At 42.1% G+C, this 24,895-nt stretch overlaps 1 protein-coding gene across 1 annotated transcript in view; it reads left to right on the top strand.

The window, feature by feature from the left end:
* The first annotated feature begins 1,558 nt into the window (after nt 1-1,558).
* Nucleotides 1,559-24,895, top strand: part of ZBTB20 (zinc finger and BTB domain containing 20) — a 663,010-nt gene continuing 639,673 nt past the window's right edge. The window contains exon 1 of the mRNA XM_073308794.1: nt 1,559-1,725. The gene's annotated coding sequence lies outside the window, so the exon portion shown is untranslated. The remainder of the gene's footprint in view (nt 1,726-24,895) is intronic.

The following is a 24,895-nucleotide window of genomic DNA, read 5'->3' as shown; positions in this document are numbered from 1 at the left end:
TTCTCTGTAAGAATGCACACAAGTTGCTTTCAATGGGGATCTTTCTCAGAAAGTTGAAGTCCCTGAGAGAGAAACAGGGGGCTAGGAAACAGGCTGGGGGTGAGAAACTCCTAAATTCTTCCCCTAGTGATGTCACTGGAATGCTTTGTGCCCTTTGGCTAGTGACTTCACCACTGTATGCCTCAGTTTCCCCAGTTGAAAAATGGGGAGAATGATATTTTCCTGACACACAAGTTGTATTAGGTTTAATAAGCATTTGTGAAAGGCTACATGGATGTTAATATTATAAAATGAGTGCAGGTTTGCAAACCAACTTCTGTAAAATGTCCTTCAAACTTGGTTCCTTGGTTGCACAACAGAAAATATAATAAAATAAGGGATGAGTTCATAGCTTCAGCCCTTGCATGTCACTCATCCCATTTTCAGGAAGGAAACAATTGCAGGTCCCTTCCTCGCACACCCACGGGCCTGACTGCTCGCACTCACCCGAAGGCATCCCTCTTACCCACCCGTTAACAGTGGGAAGAATCTTTAACTCTCACTTTTTATATGGGGACATTGGGCCTGACTGTCCTCTCACTCACTTCAGTTATACACAAGACGAACATGGTTCAGTACATCCAGCGGACCACTCCTTCCATGCATGGAACACTGTGGTCCCCTACACCTGCTGTCCACCCCTGCCGGGACACTACTGCCCTATTCTCCCCCCCACCCCCCCATGCAAGGAGTACTACAAGCCCACTCTCCCTCCATGCCAGGGACACTACTGCCCCCTCCTTCACCTAGGCAAGGGGCACTATTGCTCCCTCTCTTCCCCAGGCCTGGGGCATTACTGCCCACCCCCTGCACGTTCCCCCCTGGCATTTCTCTTGCCCCCCACTCAGCCCTGGGGCAGTCCTGACCTCCCCCCCTTCCAGGATGAACCTGTTCTAAATCCCCCCCCCCAGTAGTTTAGGCGATGGTACAGGCTGTCTGTCCCCCCCCCTCCCCCAGCTGGGAATGGTGCAATCCACATCCCACTCCTGGCACAGACAGTGATTAACTGCCGCCGGTGCCAGGCAGAGGGTTAAGGAAAGGGGGAAGGGATGATTGGGCCGGCCGCACGCCAAGAGCTGAGCCGCTGCTCTCTCCTTATTGGCCAGCACGGTTGTCGGCCATACCCCTTCTCCGTCTCCCATTGGTAGTCGTCTCCGTGAGGCCCCGCCCCGCCCCCCTCCTCGCCGGGGTCATTTAAGTTTATGAAGAAAATAAATAAATAAATAAAATGGGAAATAGAAATGCGTAGAAAGAGGAGGATTCGCAACCTAACTTGCTGTGTTGGGCGGTGTGGCATGGGTAGCCAATCACCACTCACCCGCCGGGGGGACTGACAACATAACTAATCCAATGAACGTCCTGTCTTCGCGAAAGTGGACTTCATCTTTCGGATCTCTGCCAATGACAGACGAACTTCAGTTGATGAACATGTGGCTGGACCAATCGACTGGGCGAATAGCGGGACCTGAGAGCACCGCTACACCAATAAAGAACCAGCATCCAGAGGCTGGCGGGGAGGGAGAGAGTGCGTGCTGGTAGGCGGGGCTCGAGTGGGAGTAGCGTGGTTTTGAGCCAATCGGTATCTGCGTATCCGGGGCAACAGGCCAATGAGGGAGCCGGCGAGGCGGCGGCGGCTGCCTGTGAAAGTGTGGAGCTGCTGCAGAGGGAAGAGAGAAGATGGGAGAGGTACCGCGCTTCCGGGGTCAGCCGAGGGTTAGGGGGCGGAGCCGGCAGGTTGCTCGCCCCGCCCATGGGGGGTACCTGTGGGGCTGGGGGCAGGCGGCTCCTCTGAGCCGTTACTGAGGTGCCCCGGCCGGTCTCGCGACTCCTCCCCCCCCCCCGCCGGCGGGGCAGAGCGGAGCGGGGTGCCCGAGGCGCTGGCGGGTCAGACCCGCCGAGAGCCCTCGGCTGGTCTCTCGGGGCCGAGCAGCTGCCCCGGGATCGGGCCCCCGCTTGAGCCGGCTCCGCGCGGCGAAGTTGGAGCCAAAGAAAAGTTCTGCTGGAGGCGCGTCCCGAGCGCGGGTCCCGCCCTGGGGTTCAAATCCGGCTGGAAACCGTTAAACCCCCGCCAAGTGCCGCCTCCCCCCTCTCGCGGTTCCAGCTCCCGCGCTGTGGCCCTAAGCCGGGGACGCCAGGGGAAGGCTCCCGGCGATAAAGCGCGGTCTGCGCGGGCGCTTTTCAGCCCTAAAACGCTCGGGGAGGGGCGCGTTTTTAACCCCCCCCCCCCCCCCACACACACACACTGAGGGACTAAAGTTGTAGCGCTGGAAGTGGCCCTGCGCATCTCGTCCTGTCGGCGCTTTTAACCCCCGCCTCTCCCGCCGCGCGGCGCTCGCCCTGCCCTGCCCTGGGGACAGAGTATTGCACCGGGGCGGTGAGCAGGCGCCGCTGCCGTCAGTCTGTTCCGTCCCTTAGGGCGGCCCAGCCCCGGAGTCCCTGCACCCCGCCTGCCTCCCGCCCGGCGCGCTCCCTGCGAGCGCGCTGCTCCGCCGCTGCCCTCCCCCCAGACGCTGACAACCGACCAACCAATATCTAAGGATTATAAATAGTGCTGTAAATAACTAACTGTAAAAGGGGGGGGGGAGGGGAGAGCAGTGGTTCATGTGAAGAGAAGGCATGTGGGGTTTGAATTGTCCGGGTGAAATTCAAGTGTTGAAGATACTAGGTTGACTCTGAAACAAATGTCTTGGTTCAGGTGTCCTTCCATTGCCAAGTCTGAGCTTGTCCCACTCATGGCACCAGGTGCTTGGAACTCTTGTTTTTTTTGCCTGACAATATAACACCTGTATCTCCTGCTCTACCAAATTATTTCCCTTTTCGCTTTGTTGCATAGCAGTTAGGTACCATGTTTAATAAAAGGGGTGGTAAATTTATTATACATTAAATGAATAAAGAGTAGCTTGGCTGGTCAGGAGGGGTAAGGTATGCATCTCTGTGGCACAAGTGGTACCCGTTTTGGATTTCAGCCTTCAGACTAGTAGAGAAGATGTACATTTTGATCCTATGACAGGGACAGCCAGTTAGTATCTGAGTGCCCCCTTTGGACAGTTCACCAAGCAGTTTAGTTTTCAAGAAAGTCAGTTATTTGCAATTCCAGGGCCAAGCATCTGCAGATGCAAAGATCACAGGGCCTCCTGTCCCAGATTCCTGCAGATCCCTCAATAGAATCATAAGTTAAATGAAAGGGCTACTGCCATTTACATCACTTTTCTTTTTTTTAGAGGTGGAGAAGTAACTATAGCTGTAAAAGAGAAAAGATTGAAATGAGGATGCTCTGTGGATAGGCAAGAGAAAATCCACTTTGGGGTGTTTGGATAAATACAGCATCAGGACTGAAATATATTTTCACTTTGAAATTGGATAGTTTTTTTGGAAAACATTGTAAATGGTTATTCCAGTGTTTAAAATAATTTCAATAATTTAGAAAAGTTCCAAGGCTAACAAAGGAGAAATAGTGAAGTGTTAATTCTCTGACCATGTCCTGACTGTCTCAGCAGGTATCAGTTACATGATTTAGAGGCTGGGACTGCTGGTTGACCAATGTCAGTGACATCCCTAAGTGTAATAGATTGGTTAGAAAGAAGGATGTGTTCCTCCCTCCCCCCTCCGAGACATAGTCACTCACACCAGCTCTTTCTGTCACAGTGAGTTTGAATGAAGTATCAAGAAAATCTTAGAACATACTTGTCTCCAGGAAATAGTTTTCATGAGATCTACAATATGTTGGATTCTAGAATCCCCATCAGTAACAGCACTTTTGCTCAAAGACTCTTACAGCACTCGACAGACATTAGTTAAGTATAACAACCCCCATGTAAAGTATGTAAGTATTATCCTCATAGAAAAGGACATGGAGGCATATATACTTTAAGTGAGTTGCTGATGAAATGGCAGAACTGGGACTAGAAGACAAGTTTCCTGACTCTCAGTCTTGTTATCCAGCCACAAGACCCTACTGTCTTCTCTGTCTAAATAAGTTCAGAATCTTGAGGATATGCACAATCTTGTAAAATTAAGTTGGCCCTTGTGCTAAACAGCATAACAATAATAACTGCAATAAGACAAATAAAGGAATCTCAATCGGGTAAAATGAACCAAGCCTGCTTGAAGCCAAGTTCTGAGATCTAAGTAATTATTATAGGAGAAAAACGTCTTTATATTCTAGAAATGTGATTATTTATGATTATACAGCAGACAATCCTGAAATTTGCACATTTCAGTGGGTCTTTCTGGAATGCATTTTATATACAAATCATATCTTTGAAATTAAGAGGATAATAATAAGACTGCTCTTCTACAGCATCTTACATCTGTGGAGCTCAGTGTGCTTTGCAAGCATTAATAAATTAAGCCAAAACCCAGCTCTGTGTGGTAAGAAAGGAGTATTATCCCCCTCTTATGAATAGGGAAACTCTAAGGCATGAGGAGGTTAATGGCTTGGATGTCTTTAATAGGAACTGTTTCAGAGTAGCAGACGTGTTAGTCTGTAACCGCAAAAAGAACAGGAGTACTTGTGGCACCTTAGAGACTATCAAATTTATTAGAGCATAAGCTTTCATGGGCTACAGCCCACTTCATCAGATGCATAGAATGGAACATGTAGTAAGAAGATATAGATATACAGAGAAGGTGGAAGTTGCCATACAAACTGTAAGAGGCTAATAAATTAAGATGAGCTATTATCAGCAGGAGAAAAAAACTTTTGTAATGACAAACAAGATGGCCTATTTAGACAGTTGACAAGAAGGTGTGAGGATACTTAACCTTGGGAAAGAGATTCAATATGTGTAATGACCCAGCCACTCGCGGTCTCTATTTAAACCCAAGTTAATGGTATCTAGTTTGCATATTAATTCAAGCTCAGCAGTTTCTCCTTGGAGTCTGTTTTTGAAGCTTTTCTGTTGCAGAATTGCCACCTTTAAGTCTTTTACTGAGTGGCCAACTATTTCACATTTGGGGACAATATACACCTTCAAGTCAGCGGCACTGCTATGGGTACCCGCATGGCCCCACAGTCTGCCAACATTTTTATGGCTGACTTAGAACAACACTTCCTTAGCTCTCATCCCCTAACGCCCCTACTCTACTTGCACTACATTGATGACATCTTCATCATCTGGACCCATGGAAAAGAAGCCCTTGAGGAATCCACCATGATTTCAACCATTTCCATCCCACTATCAACCTCAGCCTAGACCAATCCACACAAGCAGTCCATTTCCTGGACACTACTGTGCTAATAAGCGATGGTCACATAAACACCACCCTATACCAGAAACCTACTGACCGATATACTTACCTACATGCCTCCAGCTTCCCTCCAGGACACACCACATGATCCATTGTCTGTAGCCAAGCTCTATGATACAACCACATTTGCTCCAATCCCTCAGACAGAGACAAACACCTACAATATCTCTATCAAGCATTCTTAAAAGTACAATACCCACCTGCTGAAGTGAAAAAACAGATTGACAGAGCCACCTACTACAGGACAGGCCCAACAAAGAAAATAACAGAACGCCACTAGCTGTCACCTTCAGCCCCCAACTAAAACCTCTCCAGCACATCATCAGAGATCTACAACCTATCCTGAAAAATGATCCCTCACTGTCACAGATCTTGGGAGACAGACCAGTCCTCGCTTACAGATAGCCCCCCAACCTGAAGCAAATACTCTCCAGCAACCACACACCACACAACAAAAACACTAACCCAGGAACCTATCCTTGCAACAAAGCCCGATGCCAACTCTGTCCACATATTTATTCAAGTGACGCCATCATAGGACCTAATCACATTAGCCACGCCATCAGGAGCTTGTTCACCTGCACATCTACCAATGTGATATATGCCATCATGTGCCAGCAATGCCCCTCTGCCTTGTACATTGGCCAAACCGGACAGTCTCTATGCAAAAGAATAAATGGATACAAATCTGACATCAGGAATCATAACATTCAAAAACTGGTAGGAGAACACTTCAACCTCTCTGGCCACTCAGTAAAAAACTTAAGGGTGGCAATTTTGCAACAGAAAAGCTTCAAAAACAGACTCCAAGGAGAAACTGCTGAGCTTGAATTAATATGCAAACTAGATACCATTAATTTCGGTTTAAATAGATTTCAGAGTAACAGCCGTGTTAGTCTGTATTCGCAAAAAGAAAAGGAGTACTTGTGGCACCTTAGAGACTAACCAATTTATTTGAGCATGAGCTTTCGTGAGCTACAGCTCACTTCATCAGATGCATGCCGTGGAAACTGCAGCAGACTTTATATATACACAGAGAATATGAAAAAATACCTCCTCCCACCCCATTGTCCAGCTGGTAATAGCTTATCTAAAGTGATCATCAGGTGGGCCATTTCCAGCACAAATCCAGGTTTTCTCACCCTCCACCCCCCCACACAAATTCACTCTCCTGCTGGTGATAGCCCATCCAAAGTGACAACTCTTTACACAATGTGCATGATAATCAAGTTGGGCCATTTCCTGCACAAATCCAGGTTCTCTCACCCCCCTCCCAAAAACCACACACACAAACTCACTATCCTGCTGGTAATAGCTCATCCAAAGTGACCATTCTCCCTACAATGTGCATAATTAAGGTGGGCCATTTCCAGCACAAATCCAGGTTTTCTCACATCCCCCCCACCCCCATACACACACAAACTCACTCTCCTGCTGGTAATAGCTCATCCAAACTGACCACTCTCCAAGTTTAAATCCAAGTTAAACCAGAACATCTGGGGGGGGGGGGGTAGGAAAAAACAAGAGGAAATAGGCTACCTTGCATAATGACTTAGCCACTCCCAGTCTCTATTTAAGCCTAAATTAATAGTATCCAATTTGCAAATGAATTCCAATTCAGCAGTTTCTCACTGGAGTCTGGATTTGAAGTTTTTTTGTTTTAAGATAGCGACCTTCATGTCTGTGATTGCGTGACCAGAGAGATTGAAGTGTTCTCCGACTGGTTTATGAATGTTATAATTCTTGACATCTGATTTGTGTCCATTTATTCTTTTACGTAGAGACTGTCCAGTTTGACCAATGTACATGGCAGAGGGGCATTGCTGGCACATGATGGCATATATCACATTGGTGGATGTGCAGGTATACGAGCCTCTGATAGTGTGGCTGATGTTATTAGGCCCTGTGATGGTGTCCCCTGAATAGATATGTGGGCACAATTGGCAACGGGCTTTGATAGAGACTGGGAGTGGCTGGGTCATTCCACAGATTGAATCTCTTTCCCCATGTTAAGTATCCTCACACCTTCTTGTCAACTGTGTAAATGGGCCATCTTGATTATCACTACAAAAGTTTTTTTCTCCTGCTGATAATAGCTCATCTTAATTAATTAGCCTCTTACAGTTTGTATGGCAACTTCCACCTTCTCTGTATGTGTGTGTGTGTGTGTATTTATGTATATATATATATAATCTTCTTCCTATATGTTCCATTCTATGCATATGATGAAGTGGGCTGTAGCCCACGAAAGCTTATGCTCTAATACATTTGTTAGTCTATAAGGTGCCAGAAGTACTTCTGTTCTTTTTAATAGGAACTGTGGATGCTCAGTACTAGAGCTGGTTGGGAATTTTCTATCAGAATAATTTTCTGATAGAAAATACCTTTTTTTGCAAAATTGAATTTTTCTGTGGGAAAATGTCAGTTTTGCCAGAACATTTCAGTTTTCTATGGGGAACATCAAAATCGTGGCTGGTTGCCTGGAGGGCTCTTGTCAGTTATACTTTCTGCCTGCAGAGAGAATGTGAAATTGACAAGAGCCTTCCAGGAAAAATTCCATTTCAGTTTTGATGAAATTTTTCAGAATTTCTGTCCTCTGAAAAATGTTAAGGTTTCCCCTTTTTGCCCCAGATTGGGATGAAATTTTTTCTGAACTTTGAAATTTTCCATGTGAGACAGAAATTCTGTTTTCCTGCCAGCTTTACTCAGTATCTTTGAATACTGAGGATCAGAGCCTCAGATGGTGCAAATTAATGTAGCTCCACTGAGCTTAATCTCTTGAAAATCTGACCCTAACTCATGAGTAACTTGTCCAGGGACATACAGTGAGTGAGTTGCAGAGCTAGGAATTGAACCCAGAGTTCCCAGCTCCCAAACTTGTTAGATCAATTATACCACAAATTCCTTTTTCTTCATATAAACATTGTTTATATCTTGAACTTTAGTACAGGACATTTTATTCTTCCTCGACAAATTTGAGTAATGAGATCCAGAATTCATGAGATTCCCTGATTGTAACTTTTCTAAAAATTCACATTCTCAAAACCTTTTGAATTGTGGTCTTACTAGAAAAGATAGTAAATACGTTGTAATTAATGTATATAGAACACTGACTTAAGTGTGTGTGTGAGAGAGAAGCCTGAAAAACAGCTTTTGTTATTTAAACCTTTCTTTCAAAGTACAAAAGCATTTGATTGGCATTCCACTGATTTAATAGTCCATTTGTAATGCAGGAAGAACATTACAGAAGATTTGAGCATTATTTTAAATCCAATCATTTAATCTGTAGGTGTAAAAATCCCAGATTTCTAACAGAAGAATACTTTCTGATGGCATGTATGAGAGAATTTGTGATTTAATATCTAGTAAGTTGCCAAAGTTTTGGATATTTCATACCTTTCAAAAAATTAGTGCATGCCCCTCAAATGAGTCCTAACCCGGGTTCCTAATAATACAGTAAAATTAAGTGGCCAACTAGAATTTCACGGTCGCCATTATTTAATTGTGACACAGGGGCCTCCTGCTCTAAAATCACAGGTCTCTGCCACTTAAGCTAAAAGAGAATCTATAACTGTTAGTGGTAGAGGGCTTATGACATGGAGTTGAACTATTCTGAATCAATCCAGCAGAGGGCAGTGACATATATACTTTACTTTTACATACATTTGTCATCAGTACATGCAAAAAGTCACTTTGCAAAGGTGGAAATTATTTCTGTATTACAGATGGAGAAGTCACAGAGACAAGAAAAAGACGTCCCCCCCCCACCCCCATAATCTAGACAGAGCCCCTGTAATTGATTAAAGGAAAAGAGCAGAGGACTTCATAAAGTCCATTGGGACTTCTCTAAGCCCATCTAATTTTCCTTGGAGGGACTTAAATAGTAAAGTGATGGGTGCTACAGAAGATCCTAAATTAGGTGAAGATACTTGGCCAGTCGTACACAGCAAATCAGTGGAGGAGCTGGGGACAGAATTTCTGCATCGAAGACTGTTAGGGGGCTTATTCCTTCACCCAGTTACTTCCCTGGTCCTTCTCGCATGAACAGAGAGCAACAATACCCGAAGTCCAAAGGTGCAAATAATTCGATGTTTATTGGGGTGAACTTCTAGTAAGCATGATTCCAGTTTCCTTCCTTAGTGTCCTTCTTCCCAGCTCTGACACCACAGAGCCTTACACCTGTGTCCCTGTTCCCGTTCCTGCCCTTAGCAAAACATGATTCCAACTTCCTTACTCCCATTTCCTGTTCCCATTTCCCCGTTTAGCAAAACATGATTCCAATTTCCCCACTCCCATTCCCTGTTCCCATCTCCCACACCCACCTCAACTCCCCCTCCCACTTCCTGATTGACTGCAGACTATATAGTAAAACTTGAGTTCTGCTTTGCTATACCTTAACCAATCATTTTCCTGAAATTTAACTAACCAATCCTAACATATTGTAACATGATTATTTAACCAATTATATCCCACCACTTTAATTAGTTTACACCCAGCAAAATTAATTATACAGCAGACAGGAACAATCATAGAACCAGACAGAGATTATACAGACAAACAATAGTAAAGTGGGAACTATAATGACAAAACAATACAGAAGTGAGGATTTCACATCCCAGCTATTGATAAGTGAATTCTTGCCAGACAGGATGCTATCAAACTAAGTTTCCTTTTACATTTTCTAGGCACTTCCCTTTCTCTGGAGGCGATAGGCACTATCAGGACAGGACTGTATTCCTAAGGGCCCAATAGCACCTTCTTTCAATGTGACTAGTTTGGAATGTGAGGATGGGACCATTTCCTTCCCAGCTTATGGCTGCCTCTGTTGCTTAGCCAAAGGCCTTAGCCTAAGAACAGGGCCTCAGACTGTCACAGCAAGAGAAGGGCCTTACACCGGCAGACAGTGATTTTGATTCTCTTTTGTACCTCTATAACTAGCTAAGTGATAAGAATACATCTAAATTCTTAGAGTATAGGCCTTTACAGACAGACCTTAATATCTATATCCTAACACTCCACCCCCTTTTTTTTCTTTTTCTTTTGGGATCCTCCTGCCCAGGTATCCCTGGAAAAGCATAGGACATATGGCGACACATTTCCTGATAGGGCCAGGCATCAAGGTGGAAGGTGTCGATATTCCATTTGTCCCACTGCCCCTTGTGTAGTATAGTGCCCTGCACCTTCTCTCATACGGGCATACCACACCTATTCCAATTAGTGTTCCAGACTTCCCATTATAGTGGGCCCGAGAAGGTTGGGTCCGGGTTGTCTAGTACACTGCAGGGTTTGGAGGGCTTATTACATTACTTATAGGTTATCTCCCTATGCAACGTAACACAAGTACAGTTAACAATTCAAAATCCACAGCAACACCAAGTCCTGACCACTGCAGTATGATCCAACATCCGAGACACCACCAAAACACTGCCTCTCCTCCTTCGATGAGGTCACAATTTTATGTGTCCAGTTGCTGGTAGTTGCAACAAGCTGCTCCTGCAAATTTTGCATGCTTTTGTCCATATCATAAGTCCATTGAATGTTCACAGAGAAATGGGATATTGTCCAAACCAGCTTGACCACTTGGTATGGAATCAGGCAGTATGCCCTGGTTTGATTATTCACAGCAATAAGATTCACAGATCCATTTGTGCACCAAAGTCCAGATAGCAGCATGTAAATGTGTGTAGTTTGGTTATGGGCTGGTGTAATTGTGCCCCCAGTAATATGTACATTCCCAGCAAAACACCACAGCTGTACCTCTTGGCTTTATTGATTGGGGTGTTCCCTCCAACCCAACTCAACTCAACATAAACCTCAGTCTAGTCTTGATTTGGACATACAGCTGAAATGTAATAATTCAAACTAATAACTCAGAGAGCCGTTTGTTGAATTACTTATTTTGCAAATTAATAACTTAATGAAGAAATTGATTAAAAAATCAAGTATACTCTATCATACAATCTGCTTTGTTCACTTATTTAAACAATGGTGTTATTTTCATTATCTGTAATAATTTAATAGTATAGGAAATATTCTGTTGTATATTTTGTATAAGTAAGAAAGTCTTATGAGACCTCCGTATAACACTGTCTTTGCTATTAAATCTTTGATGAAAAGTGGGGTGGCAGGTCTTCTGTAGGGAGTTGTCTGGTAGGGATTAAGAATTAATAATAATCGTTAGCACCCATCGTACAAAACCAGCATTTTTATAGTATTCTCTAGTGGTTAAACCACAGCCCTTGTATTCAGTAGTTCTGGGTTATTTTCCTAGCTTTTCTTCAGGCTTACTTGATTTCAGTGGGACTGCTTGATTAGGGGCAGGAAATCTCAACACAGGTGGGATTTTAAAGCTGTAGGTCTAACCTCTTTTGTGTCCAAGTTACTGAGATTCAGATGTAATTACATACTTTGTAAAATAAGGTTTTTTTCTAATCTTATTATTTCCCTGGGTTGTGGATGGCTTGAGTGATAGTACCTGAATTAAATGTCTGTTGAAATAGTCAGCTGTTATAGAAAGAGTGTACATATCATTACAGGATAGATGGTAATGGGATGCTGACATGGGTGACTTCAGCAAGCCTGGGCTGTTTACCTTACTGAAGAACCTTGATGCAGAGTAGCAGTGAAGCACCATCAAAAAAAAAATTAGCTCCTTGTAATTTTCATGAGGAAGATGTGCTGGGACTAAACATTTGGAGTTTTCAACCCAAAATAAAAGTTGGTTAGTAGAGGAGGGATTTTTCAAAAGCACCTAAATGACTTGTGAATACTAGTGGCATATTTGAATAATTTGAATAAAATAATTTGAATAAAACCCGATGGAACCTGATTTATGATTTATGTTCAGAATGTGGACTCCCTCCTGATCATTGATCAGGAGAGGGAGATATGTTAGTAGTCTTGGACTGTACTGTACTCTTACTTCACTTAGAACTACAGAAGACAGAGAAATGAGACCAATCAGGAAAGATGGGAGAGTTATATTACCCTTTGCAATACACGTTTTTTTTCAGAGAAACAGACATGACCCACGTCTGACTTTTCATCTATATACAAGAGGAATGATTCCTTATGTCCTCCCTGCTTTGTTTTAAAATTGAAGTGCCTTAGTACATATCATCAATACTCCATGTTCCATGATAAATACGGGTCAGGGTTAGGTTGCTGTCTTGGGATTTGGGAGACCTGAGTTCAATTTCCTGCTTTGTCACAGGCTTCTTGTGTGACCTTGGACACATCACCTAGTCTCTCTATTTCCCATCTGTAAAAATGGGTATAACAGTATCTTCTTACTTTACATAGGTGTTTGAGGATAAATATATTTAAGATTGTGAGGTGTTCAGATATTATGGTGATGGGGATTGTATAAGTACCTTAGATAGAAGGCATTTCATGGATCTTCTGGCTTGACATTAGAGGCCAAATTCTGGTTGTAACTCTATTGACTTTGGTGGAATTAGTCTACATTACACCAGAGAGCAGAATGTGGCCCTAAAGATTAAATTAATCTCTGGTGTAATTTAAATGACATCAGTGGAGTTACACAAGGGATGCATTTGGTTTTAGGATTTTTGAAAGAGATACTGTGCTGTGTGAGAACTTTGACCACATACCAAGCGAGCTAGACCAAAAAAATTTAGGCTGTATACACACTACATCTTAGGTTGATATAAATTATGTCAATCTGGGGTGTGAGTAAGTCCCCCCTTCCCCCCGTGACATAAGTTACATTGATCTAAGCGCTGTTGAGGATAGCACTATATCAGCAGGAGAGCTTCTCCTGCTGACATAGCTACTGCCAGTCATGGGGGATGGAGTAATTAAGTCAACGGGGGAGCTCTTCCGTCGGCTTAGAGTATCTGCACTAGCAGCGCTACAGTGGTGCAGCTGCGCCGCTGTAAGCTCTGAAGTGTAGCCATAGCCTTAGTAAAATAGTCCAAAGTTTTCCTTGAATTGTATTGTACAAAATTTACTGTTGTAAGTTTATGTGTATTGAAGCTAGCAACTCTGTCTCTTGAGCAGTCTATCCAAGGGCTAGATAAGGGTATCAACACGGCCCTGTCCTAATGTAAAAGGAATACAAAATGCTTTGATTTTGCTGTCTTGTAGTACTGGAAAATGCATATGTCTCACACCCACTGGTTATTAAACAGATGACTTAAACTCCCACACAACCTCTTCCCCACCCATTCTGAGTTTTGGACAGCTAGTGCTTTTGGCTTAAAAAGGTCGAACACTCAAAGCTTGCATGGCAAACCACGCTCAGAGCTGTATGAAAAAATAAAAACACAGGGATCCAGTTTACATGTACAGTGTTCAAATATTAATCTTCACAAACTCCCTGGGAGGTACATACTGTAGTGTTATCCTCCTTTTACAGAGGATGAAAAGAAGATAAATCAATAAAGCCCTAACATTTCAAAAATTGCTGTTAATTTAGGATGCCTCTGTTTTTGGGTACACACCTTGAGACACTTTGAGGCTGATTTTTACAGGTACTGAGCATGTACTTCTCCTTTTGAAGCCACTTGAAACTGTGGGTATTCAGCACCTCCTAAAATCAACCCAAGCTGTTTTATGTTGGACACAAAAATAGATGCCTCCAAAGCTAGTGGACACTTTTTGACCATAGTGAGGCAGTAGCAGAGTCCATTGAAATATGCTGGGAGAGCCATTTGGGCCACTAGATCAGGTTGTCACTTAAATATTCTTCAGTATAATAAGGTGCAGCGGGAGATTGAAATAGCATCCCTATTTAGGAAGATCAGCCTCTTCTTGTTTTGTTTAGTTAGCAAATGATTTCCCACTCTATCTTCCCAAAAAGCTCTCCTAAACTAGTGTATTTCAGTGGAATTTAAAGGTATGTCCTTACTTCTATCCTAATCATACCTGGCCCCTCTTCTACCATCATAGCATATGAATAACTTCCACTGAAGTCCATATAAGTTATTCATATCATGTGGCTGGAAAGCAGGGTCGCCTGTTTATAGCATTCAAGTGTTGGCAAGTGTGAGACTAGTGAGAAACTTTAGTCTCACACATATAAATTAGTTTATTTAGAAGAGCCTTACATGCAGCAATAGCCACTTTTAACTGGGCTATTAGAATCACTGGTATCGCTCAGTAACTGTCTTCTTGTTTAGATCTGTCAGCTTGTATTTCCAGGCTGCTGTGTAATAAAGGGGGCCCTGATATTGCTGATTGCAATGATATACTTAGCTATGGCAGTCTTAGCTATTTATAGCAGTGCTAATTATATCAATAGAAATAGCAATATTAATACTATTAAGTGTCAGAATCCATGCTTGACAGCATGAAATAAACACAGCCACCGTGAAACAAAGCAGCCAACTCCTCTCCATTGCTAGTTCACCAATATACACTTCAGGGAAAGTATACACCCAGTTTAATTGCTCAGAGACTCATCATTTCTCACTAGATCTCTAGCATTTCTAGTTGAAAATTCATAAGATTATCTGTTCCCATGAGATTTATCCTGCATCCAAAGTCAATCCAGGAAATTCAAACTGGGATCAAAGCCACAGGGGTGGATTCTGTTTGAAAGCAGCCAAACCACTGATGCCAGAAACTCAAAGCTTTGAATTCAAAGCTCTGATTCTGACCCAAATCATTTTTAATCTGAATTTTCCCATTTTCATGTTGACTAACTCATTAGTGAAAACTCACCAAGATTTCAACACCCACGGTTGCCACGAACATTATAACCAGCCCTAATCGGCATCTTTTAAAGGGCACAAATCACATTACCAAAAAAATAAACAAAATTAAAAGAAAACAAGAGCATATTGAGACTTATTTTCTGGCTGCTTTTTTAACATTTAAAATGTGCTTGATTTTCTGTCATAGCTCTTGTCACTTCTGCCCACCTCTTGTGACAGTATTTTAGACTGGCTTCCCACAGGAGCTTACAAATCAAGCAGGTTAATGCCTTCATTAAAACTGAATAGCAGTTTACTTTGGGAAAAAACATATTTAATATTTCAAGATATTGAACACTAAACTACTATTAAGCTTTAACTAATGCATTTACTTTGCTGACACTTACTCTCCGATGGGACATGTAGCTCAAGTTAATGTCACTAGAAGTGATGTTTAGGGCTTCAGGAGAGAGTGTTTCCAACCCACTCTAGACGATTTTACTTCACTTTCGTCTTGCTGTACTTGAGAAAAAGTTTTAAATAAGTGATTCCAGCAACTCGCAGTTTCTACTTTGGAAATGCACTGAGTATTAATTTCCCCTTTGCCGTCTTAAATAACCTTTCAGTTGCCCTAGATATATGTGGTATATGCAGCAAAGAAGGTGGCAATTTAGTGGCCTTTGGACATGTGTGGAATGTCCTATCACTTCTTCTGCTTTCTGAGTAAAATATAAAGGTTGCTTGACAGGAAAGGTTTGGAGCTGTGTCACCTGAGATTGCAGACCTAGCTTACGGTCTGAGTGCTTTGAGGGAGGGTTGGTCAGGGCCGTCCCTAAACTAAATGGCACCCCAAATGAGGAGCATCTTTGGCTCCCCCCCACCTCCATTTGTTTCCCATCAAATTTGCCCCTGGATGCAAACTAGATTACAACTGAGCTTTCTGCTTCCTAGACTGAGCTTCTGAAGGCTTCTTCAGGGACATCTTTTATTTTCTACAGGGAAAAATACACAGTATTTGGGAGAGTAAAAATCTGTATTCCACAGATTTAGGAAGTCCTCAAATGTTACGTGTTAAGCATGGTAAAAGAAGTAACAATGCGTATGTCTTTTATATTGTTGTGTATATAGGGGTTCTGGCATCTCCTTAAATATGTCCTTTATTAGTCACTACTTGTACTCTTCAACTCTTAAAACACAAATACACTTTCACAATTACACAATAAAACAAGGTTCACAATATTGAAGCTGGGCTTTCACTTCATTTCAGTTCATACTTATATATCACTGACTGGCGATGCCCTGCTCCTTATATGCCTGCGTGGGCATGGCTGACAACATTTTAGGAGGTTTGAGGAAAAAGTAGTTCTCAGAAAGTCTAGAAGGTTCCATGAGATTCTACAAAGGTCCAGAAGGTTAGTGAAAAATGAATCCATATACAGAATACCTGAAACATGTTACTTCAAATATTCTATTTTCCCTTTTGTTGCTAGGAGCAAAAACAGCACCCGAGCCTGGTGCCCCGCAACCCCGGCACCACAGCCTGAATCGCCTCCCCCTAAATCCGGCCCTGGGGTTGGTTACTAGTGCAGAAGCGCAGCAATATGGCCAATCAGTGCAACTACTGTCAGATTCAACACGGACCATCCTCACTGCAGGGTATTTTCCTATAAGATTACTGCTCTTTCCAAGAATCACTTGTAATAGTGCCATCTGGGGCACAGGGACATGAGCATTGGGAATTGGATTCGTTTGGGCTTTTTTTGTTCCTGTCACGTTGTAAATCTCATGGGTTTAATTTGCTTTATCAATGATTTTTTTACCTCTGGGATTTAGCAATCCAGCTGTTTACCTATGTGTTATCAGAGCCACGTGAAACTGTACAGCATCATTGGTTCTGAATCCAACCATAGCAGCTTCTCAGTGACAGATGCATCATATAACATTCTTCGACCGGCAAATTCAGACCAATCCACCTTGGTATCAACTCAGCTTCTGCTAATTTATCTAGAATTAAAATAATTTTATAGTTCTACTCAAAGGGAATACTAAAATTTTGTCGTGAATTAATGAAATTTCTATCATTGGACTATAACAACCACAGAATTTCTTTGACATCTCTTTAAACCCCATGATCAGGTGATATGTGAGTAAGTCTCCCCAAGGAGTGAAGAACTTTCCTGAATTATTTATATAATGTGCAGAAATTCTGGTCATGTGTTGCATACTTGGCTGATTGTGTAGAGATTACAAACTGAGTGATGAAGAAGGAAATAGTGGATGTGCTGAGTATATAGAGATATGAATTAGCGTGTTATATGCACTGGATGAAATAAGTACCTGGTATAACTCAATTGGCTTCAGTGGAATTATATCAGGGACAAAACGGGCCCACGGAGCCTAGGATCCTGGTTATATTCTTGAAAGAGCTCACTGGGGAAAGTGAATGGCTCACGATTGTTAATCCATTATCAAGACTTTCACTTCTAAGTCATCGATAGACACTTGGCCTAAATTGATAATGAGTGGCCAAAAGCCATCATCATTCGATAGCTGGTTTGTAATCCAGTTCCTTAAGTCCACATTCAAAGCTCCATCTCTCTTATCATAATTGGCTGTAATTGGTTACTGGTACTAGGCTAAAGGGTAATTAGTGAGTGGGCATGGAATATGAATTGTCTTTTATCACTAGACATGGTCCCTCCAGATTTGAGTTCAGTAGAGTTGAGAGAATAGTGTGCAGTGAATAACTGCATTCCAATAATTCTGTGTGTCATTCCACTTGCAGACTAAATTAGAGCAGATTGTGATTTCCTTGAATTTATTCATTATGCACATTTGTTCAACATATTTTCTCTTTGACTTCATGGATGGATCACACGCACTTCACCTGTGAGAATTTGACACTACGTCATTTGAAAATAAATTTGTCCTTCGTTGTGATTGCTCAGATAAGTAGCATGGTATTGTTTCTGTTCCCTAAATGGTTGAGTGCATTACTACCAGTAGAGCAGATGCATCTGCAGACTTACCATTTATTTTTTTGTAAATGCCCATGCATATGACTCTGAAATTCACATTCCGTGAACACTTGCTCCAGTAAAACTCAATCTCTTGAATGTTCACAGAATGCAGATATGAAAGGTACAACAAGGTCAAAATTAATTCATTTAGAAATCAGAGTGATTGGGTTGGGGGTCAGTAGTTGCCCTTCTGTAGGGTTGTGTCACATTTGGGGTGCCATGTGAGCAAAGCTTACTCTGCTGATGCCTGAGCTGAACCTGCCTTCTGGATAAATAAAGGGTTTTGGTATATAGGGCTGTTAATCTGGCAGTTTTTAGCAGCACCAAATTACAGGCAGCATTATAACCAGGGCTTTGAGAAATCAGTTTTAATTAATGCTATCCAGACCCCTAAACTAGTATTAACATTATTTATTATTTGTATTACAGTAGCACCTTGAGGTCTCAACTGAGACCAGGGCCTCACTGCAGTAGGTTCTGTACATAAGTTAGTAAGAGACAGTCCGTGCCCCAAAGCGTTTATAGAGTCTAAATAGTCAAGACAGGCAAAAAAGCTGGGGAAAAGAAGTAAGTATTATTATCCCCATGGTACAAATAGGAAACTGAGGCACAGTGAGAATCAGTGACTTGCTCAGGATCACATGGGGGAGGGGGAAAGAAGATTTTCAAAAACACCTAACTGCCATCTGTACCTTTGAAAATCTCCCTAGAGAATCAGTTGCAGAGCCAAGAATTAAACCCTGATCTCCTCGAACCCCCACAAGACCATTCTTCCTCTACTTTAAATACTTTTCGACTGATAAAAACAGTCTGAATAGTGTCTGTAAAGAGTTTACTTTTATGCAGGCCCTCCTAAACAAAAGAAAAATGATGGACTGCAGAAATAAATTAACCAGTGATCACAATAAAGAAAATCATGATCTTGTTATGGAAACCAGAATTGGTCTGTAAATACTGTCATCTTATTACACTACTGAACAAAAATCCACCTTGTAAAATGCTGGTACATTGCAGAACTACAGAAGTAAAAAATGATCTGCTTGAATATTTAAATCTCTCTTTTAAACAGACTTTAAATCCAAAACTAAAAATTGTTATACAGCACCAACTTCTCCTGTTGTATTTCTGCAAACACTATTTATAACTGGGTTGTGTTTGTTTTTGGGAAGAGAATAAAATTTAGGCTCACATGAAGTTCCCATCTCTGTCTCCCCAAATAGTAATAACACTTAGCACTTTTCCTCTTCAAAAATCTGTACAAATGTTAACTAATCCCTCATGGCTCCCCTGGGAGGTGGGCATTATTCTCTCCATTTTACAGTTAAGGAAACAGAGGCAGAGATAGAGGTTGTCTGAGTTCACAGAAGCTGTCAGAGTCTGATTACATCTCTGGAGTGACCTGTGCTCAGGCCTCCCCTAATAATATTTTACAAGCATGACCCATCTGTGTGTGTGTGTGATGAGATCAGAAGCAAGGAAGTATGTGGTTGCCAAGAGAATTTTAGTAAGCAGTGAACATAGTTGTAGGACAAAAAAGAAATCCCAAAGAATTAATAAATCAAGTTAATAGAAATTTGCACTTTAAACTTTTCTTGGATGATCTTAGATTTTATTTTCTGCTCTTGTAACATTTTAGGGGTTCATTCTTCCCTCTGCAAACATAATTTCACTTATGGTAATAGGATTTTCATGCATGTATTGAAGGCAGAATAGACTCCAAAATGAGTAGTTAATCAGTTTACAAAAGGGAAAAATAATACTGCTTTTTCTGAATCTCTTCATTTACTTAGCTTAGCGAAAGCCAAACTTTCTGATATAGTTGCTTCACATTGATCACAAACTTAGGCTTTGGGTCCAGGACAGCTGATACACTGGCCCTAATACTGCTCACATTGAACTCAACAATAAAGTTCCCATTATCTTCAGTGACAACAAGACCAGGTCCATCCTGCTGTCTTAGATCACTGTATTGGCATGCATATTAGAGTCCTTTGTCACACACAATTTTTTGGTTAAAATAATTAGGGCCATCCTTATTCAGTCCTTACTCAGAGAAAACCCCTATTCATTGAAGTCAGTGTGGAGAGTTTTGCTTTTAGTTAGAAGATTCCTGGATCAGGCCCTAAAATAATAGAGCCCCAGATCTGCGTCCTATCTTTTTTATTCATTAACCTATGGCAACAAGTGGTACATATGGCTGCAAGCAATGACAGACTGTGATGCCTTCCTACAGCTGAGTTGCAGAAACCTGCATGTGAACAGTTTGAGAAGAGAGACTTTCTGAGCCACAGTTCAAGGGTTTCAGAGTAACAGCCGTGTTAGTCTGTATTCGCAAAAAGAAAAGGAGTACTTGTGGCACCTCCAATTTATTAGAGCATAAGCTTTCGTGAGCTACAGCTCACTTCCTCAGATGCATATCGTGGAAACTGCAGCAGGCTTTATATATACACAGAGAATGTGAAACAATACCTATTCCCACCCCACTGTCCTGCTGCATTTTTGTCACCCCTATAGAGTCTGAGTAAATCCCAAGATTAGAATGGGGATAAAGGGAGGGGCAAAGCAAAAATAGGTTCAGTGTGTAACCCCTAAAGTGTCTGATACCATTGGCAAAAATTCCATGGACCTCAATAGGAGCTTCACCTGTGTAAGAAAAATAGGATTGGGTTAAAGAGTTAGTTGGAATTGTATAAAATAGCTTTAAACATGTGAGGATATAACATAAAAATACATTGGGGCTTCACACTTCCTTGGGCATTGGAGAAAACCTAAAGATCCATGAAAGATAAGCAGATTTAAAACAACATTTTCTTCCTCTCTTTTTTCTCTTCAGTTTTGTGTCACTCTTTAGGCAATGAGGGTCAAGTTTTTCCGTATAATTTTGACCCAGCCTTTATTTTGCATATTTCAGATTGCACTCCCAAGTTTTTGTGCATATCATTTTGAGTGACCTATTTATGTATTTTTAACATAATCAAAACTTCAGGATTTGTGCACACAATTTATATTTTTTCACTCAAATTAATGCTTGAGTGCACATAAGAATTTGCCCATGCACATAAGAATTTTGGAACATACAGAAATGAACTACAACAGAAACTGGTTAGGCAAACTCAGAGATTTGGCCCTCAGTATATGCAATCCCAATGTTGACACCCCTTGTGAATTCACTGAGTAATGCAGTTTTTCTCTCTGCTGGAACTAGTCTTGCCATGACATGAGAAGTTCCAGCCCTGACACAATTTCCAGCCCTGCTCTCTTCGATTGGCTGCCTTCCCCAGTTGTCCAGCTAATGGGAAAGAGCAGCCAATCAGGGATTCTGTGGGAGGAAAGCACAGCTCTCCCCAAATTTTTCAGGAGTTTAAAGGAGATTTTGGGAAGGGGAGAGGGAGCAGTGCCATGATTCACACAGGATGGGGACAGGAGAGGAGGGAGTAGAAAACCTAGGAGCTCAGGGCAGTTCTGCTTCCTCCCCTCTTGTGAAAAATGGATCAGTCTGGGCTCTGCCCCTCCCCTCTCTCTCCCTGTAATACTAGACTGCGAAGGGAACAAAAGTAGTTAGACTGTTGGGGTTTGGGGAGAAGCTGGGAACTCTGCTCCATCAGGCAGCTGCGAGAGCTCCTGCAGCAGGGCCAGAATTACCTCACTCTGTACAGCTGGAAGAGCTGGCAACTGTAATGGTCACTCATATGTATTGGGGTGGTAGGAGGAGCTCAATAATAAAAAGACAGACCAAAAACAAAATACAACCCTTAAAAGCAATCTGATGATTTTGGGGCCAATCTCCTAATTTTTGAGCCTTTGAGAGCACTGCAATTCCCTCTCATTACTGGAGAGAATTTCACATCTGCTTAAATGTTTGTGAGTATGTCATTCTCTAGTGGCTGCATCCCACAAAAGCTATGAACCCTAATCCTATTATCGGTCCAGGTCCCCCCGCCCCACCCCACGGGGGTTGGGGCGGGGACAGAGAGAGAAAATCTCCAGAGAATCTCCTTACTGAGATATCCCCAGTGTCCTATTGTCCCTCCTACACCAAAGAAAAGGCTGTGGGACCTGCTCCCAAACATAGATGTTCTAGGGGCTTTTGCAGGAGGCTAGACCCATGAATATGTGCAAGATCTGTACTTCCACACTGGTGCAAGTCCTTTTCTCTTTCCTCTGCCACCTACAGGCTCCCTCATTGTGCCTCTCCTCAGACATCCCAGGGGAGGCTCTATAGAAAAATTAATAACTGGGGTTGTATGGTGTTTTGTGGGGAATCTCCATAAAGCCAGAGAGAGGGCTGTGTGTGCCCTCCTAATCCCAGCTCTGCCTCTGGGAATGGGATTTCCTCACCTAGCCCTCCCACTCTCTTCTTTCCTCTGCATGGATCTTAGACCCCACACATTTCTGAGGAAATGGTGCTGTGGAGGTGGCTGACTCCCCCCTTCTGTGTGGGAATGGGAGAGCCATGTGAGCAGGGTCTAGGTAGGCTATTAATTTGGTTTTAAGTCGGACAGTCCTGCTCCTGTAAGATTTGTCCCCTGTTTGGTACTGAGACAAAACCAGGTACGGTTTTGTGTGGTATTGGATGGGGGCCACCATTTTGAAGAGTGTGCTGCCCTGCCTCCACCAGCGTAACTTGTCACGCACCATGCATGTGAGTTCACGCTTGTGGAGGCGGGGTCATGCAGGTGGAGTGGGCCCATGCTGTTCCTGGAAGTATAGGAATGTCTAGTATTCTGGGGATGCATCAGTGGCCACCTGAGTAAGGTCCCCTCCATTAATGGATATCAGGGCACAATCTGGAACATTTCTTATATCTTTATGCTATTATTTACTTTTGAGTACCCAAAACTTTGTGAAGTATTTCATAGAAATAAATAACTGCAAAGGGTGGCATTTTCAAAAGGGCTCAACATTGGCCCAGTTCTGCTCCTGTTGAAATCAATGGGAATTTTACTTCTTTGCGACTGGATTTAGGGCAGTGCTGAGCATTTTAAAACATTCAATCCATAGTCTCTGACCCTAGAGAATTTAATTTCTAAAGGGACCATGTGATTGATTGGTTAATAGTAAAGTTGACTAATGAAGATAATTCTTTACATCAAGTAGCAGAACTCTGTGATTTAGGAATTGAAAGTTGCTGAGCTTTTTGTTTTTAGTAACCATGGGTTAAGTTCTGTTAGTGTTTCTGTCAGTTTGTTTTATTAGAAAACACAATTTATTTGACTGTGGTATGCTACCTAAAATTGTTGTAATTTGTTTCTTTATTTCCGTAAACATTGCTGGGTTTATTTGGAAGAGTGATTACTTCGAAACAGTTGCACCAAGTAATCCTAAAAATATATTGGTTATCTACAATATCTAATTTTGTCTTTTAAGCAGTGTATATAATTTTTCTATGACACCAGTTAAAAAAAGAAAGACATCAAAATCTATTTTCAGCGTGGCATATCAGACCACACACACTTAGTACGGAGGGGTGGGTTGTTATTTTGGGCAGAATTATGAAACTTATGTGAAGTTTTTTATACAATGTTAGGTCAGAGCAGATTAAAGTTTATTTCAAACTCAGCATATTTGACCTCAAGCATCATAAGAGTCATGTAGAATTGGCCCATGCAATTAAATTCCTACAGCGAATGTTATAATAATGATTAATTTATTTCATAACTCTCTTCATAATTAATATGGGTTTCATTGTGGACACTGATATTCTCTTATTGATTATCTCTACCATTTAGATTGGAACTAGTAAAACTGTGTCTCTTTTTAGTCTGATGACCAGACACTTATTTTCTTTGGCTAGCTCTCATCATTTGTGAACAGTCCTGGATTTGTGCTGGAAATGGCCCACCTTAATTATCATGCACATTGTAGGGAGAATGGTCACTTTGGATGAGCTATTACCAGCAGGATAGTGAGTTTGTGTGTGTGGTTTTTGGGAGGGGGGCGAGGGGGTGAGAGAACCTGGATTTGTGCAGGAAATGGCCCAACTTGATTATCATGCACATTGTGTAAAGAGTTGTCACTTTGGATGGGCTATCACCAGCAGGAGAGTGAATTTGTGTGTGGGGGGGTGGACGGTGAGAAAACCTGGATTTGTGCTGGAAATGGCCCACCTGATGATCACTTTAGATAAGCTATTACCAGCTGGACAATGGGGTGGGAGGAGGTATTTTTTCATATTCTCTGTGTATATATAAAGTCTGCTGCAGTTTCCACGGTATGCATCCGATGAAGTGAGCTGTAGCTCACGAAAGCTCATGCTCAATTAAATTGGTTAGTCTCTAAGGTGCCACAAGTACTCCTTTTCTTTTTGCGAATACAGACTAACACGGCTGTTACTCTGAAACCTGAGTACTGGGCATATTGACTATCATGGAAATTACAGGTATTTCAGTGCTTGTTTCACACAAGAGCAGGGTCATATTTTAGCACCTGAGGTTAATAGTGCTTTGATCTTCTCTGGCATCTTTCATATGAAGATCTGAGTGGATTATGAGCATTAATTAATGAAGTCATACAGCATCTCTGTGAAACAGAGAAATAGCCCCCTTGTACTGTTGGATAAACTGCGACTTAAAGAGGTTATGTGAGTTGCCCAAGGTCACACAGTAAGTTAATGTCAAGAATAAAATCCAGATCTCCTGATTCTCTGTCTTGTATTCTAACTACTAGAGCCTTCTCCCTCCTTGCATAATTTTTGATGTGGGATAGTTGCATTTGGCAAAAGATGCTTTTTAAAAGGTTATAGTAACAGGCGATATTTTAGCTGCCTAAACAAATATGGACCTTTCATGTTACTTTTGAGTTCATTTAAAAAAAAATTGTTTTCAGTATTGTAGCACATTACAATTTGTATCCAGTAAAATGTTAAAGAGTATCAGAATTTGTTTTGAAAAGAAAGCTAAGATTGTCACATACCTGCAGGGCTCCAGG

This window comes from Lepidochelys kempii, chromosome 1 (genome assembly GCF_965140265.1).
Source record: "Lepidochelys kempii isolate rLepKem1 chromosome 1, rLepKem1.hap2, whole genome shotgun sequence".
NCBI lineage: Eukaryota > Metazoa > Chordata > Testudines > Cheloniidae > Lepidochelys > Lepidochelys kempii.
The sequence above is the reverse complement of the archived record's forward strand: the minus strand, read 5'-3'. Positions and strand labels throughout refer to the sequence as shown.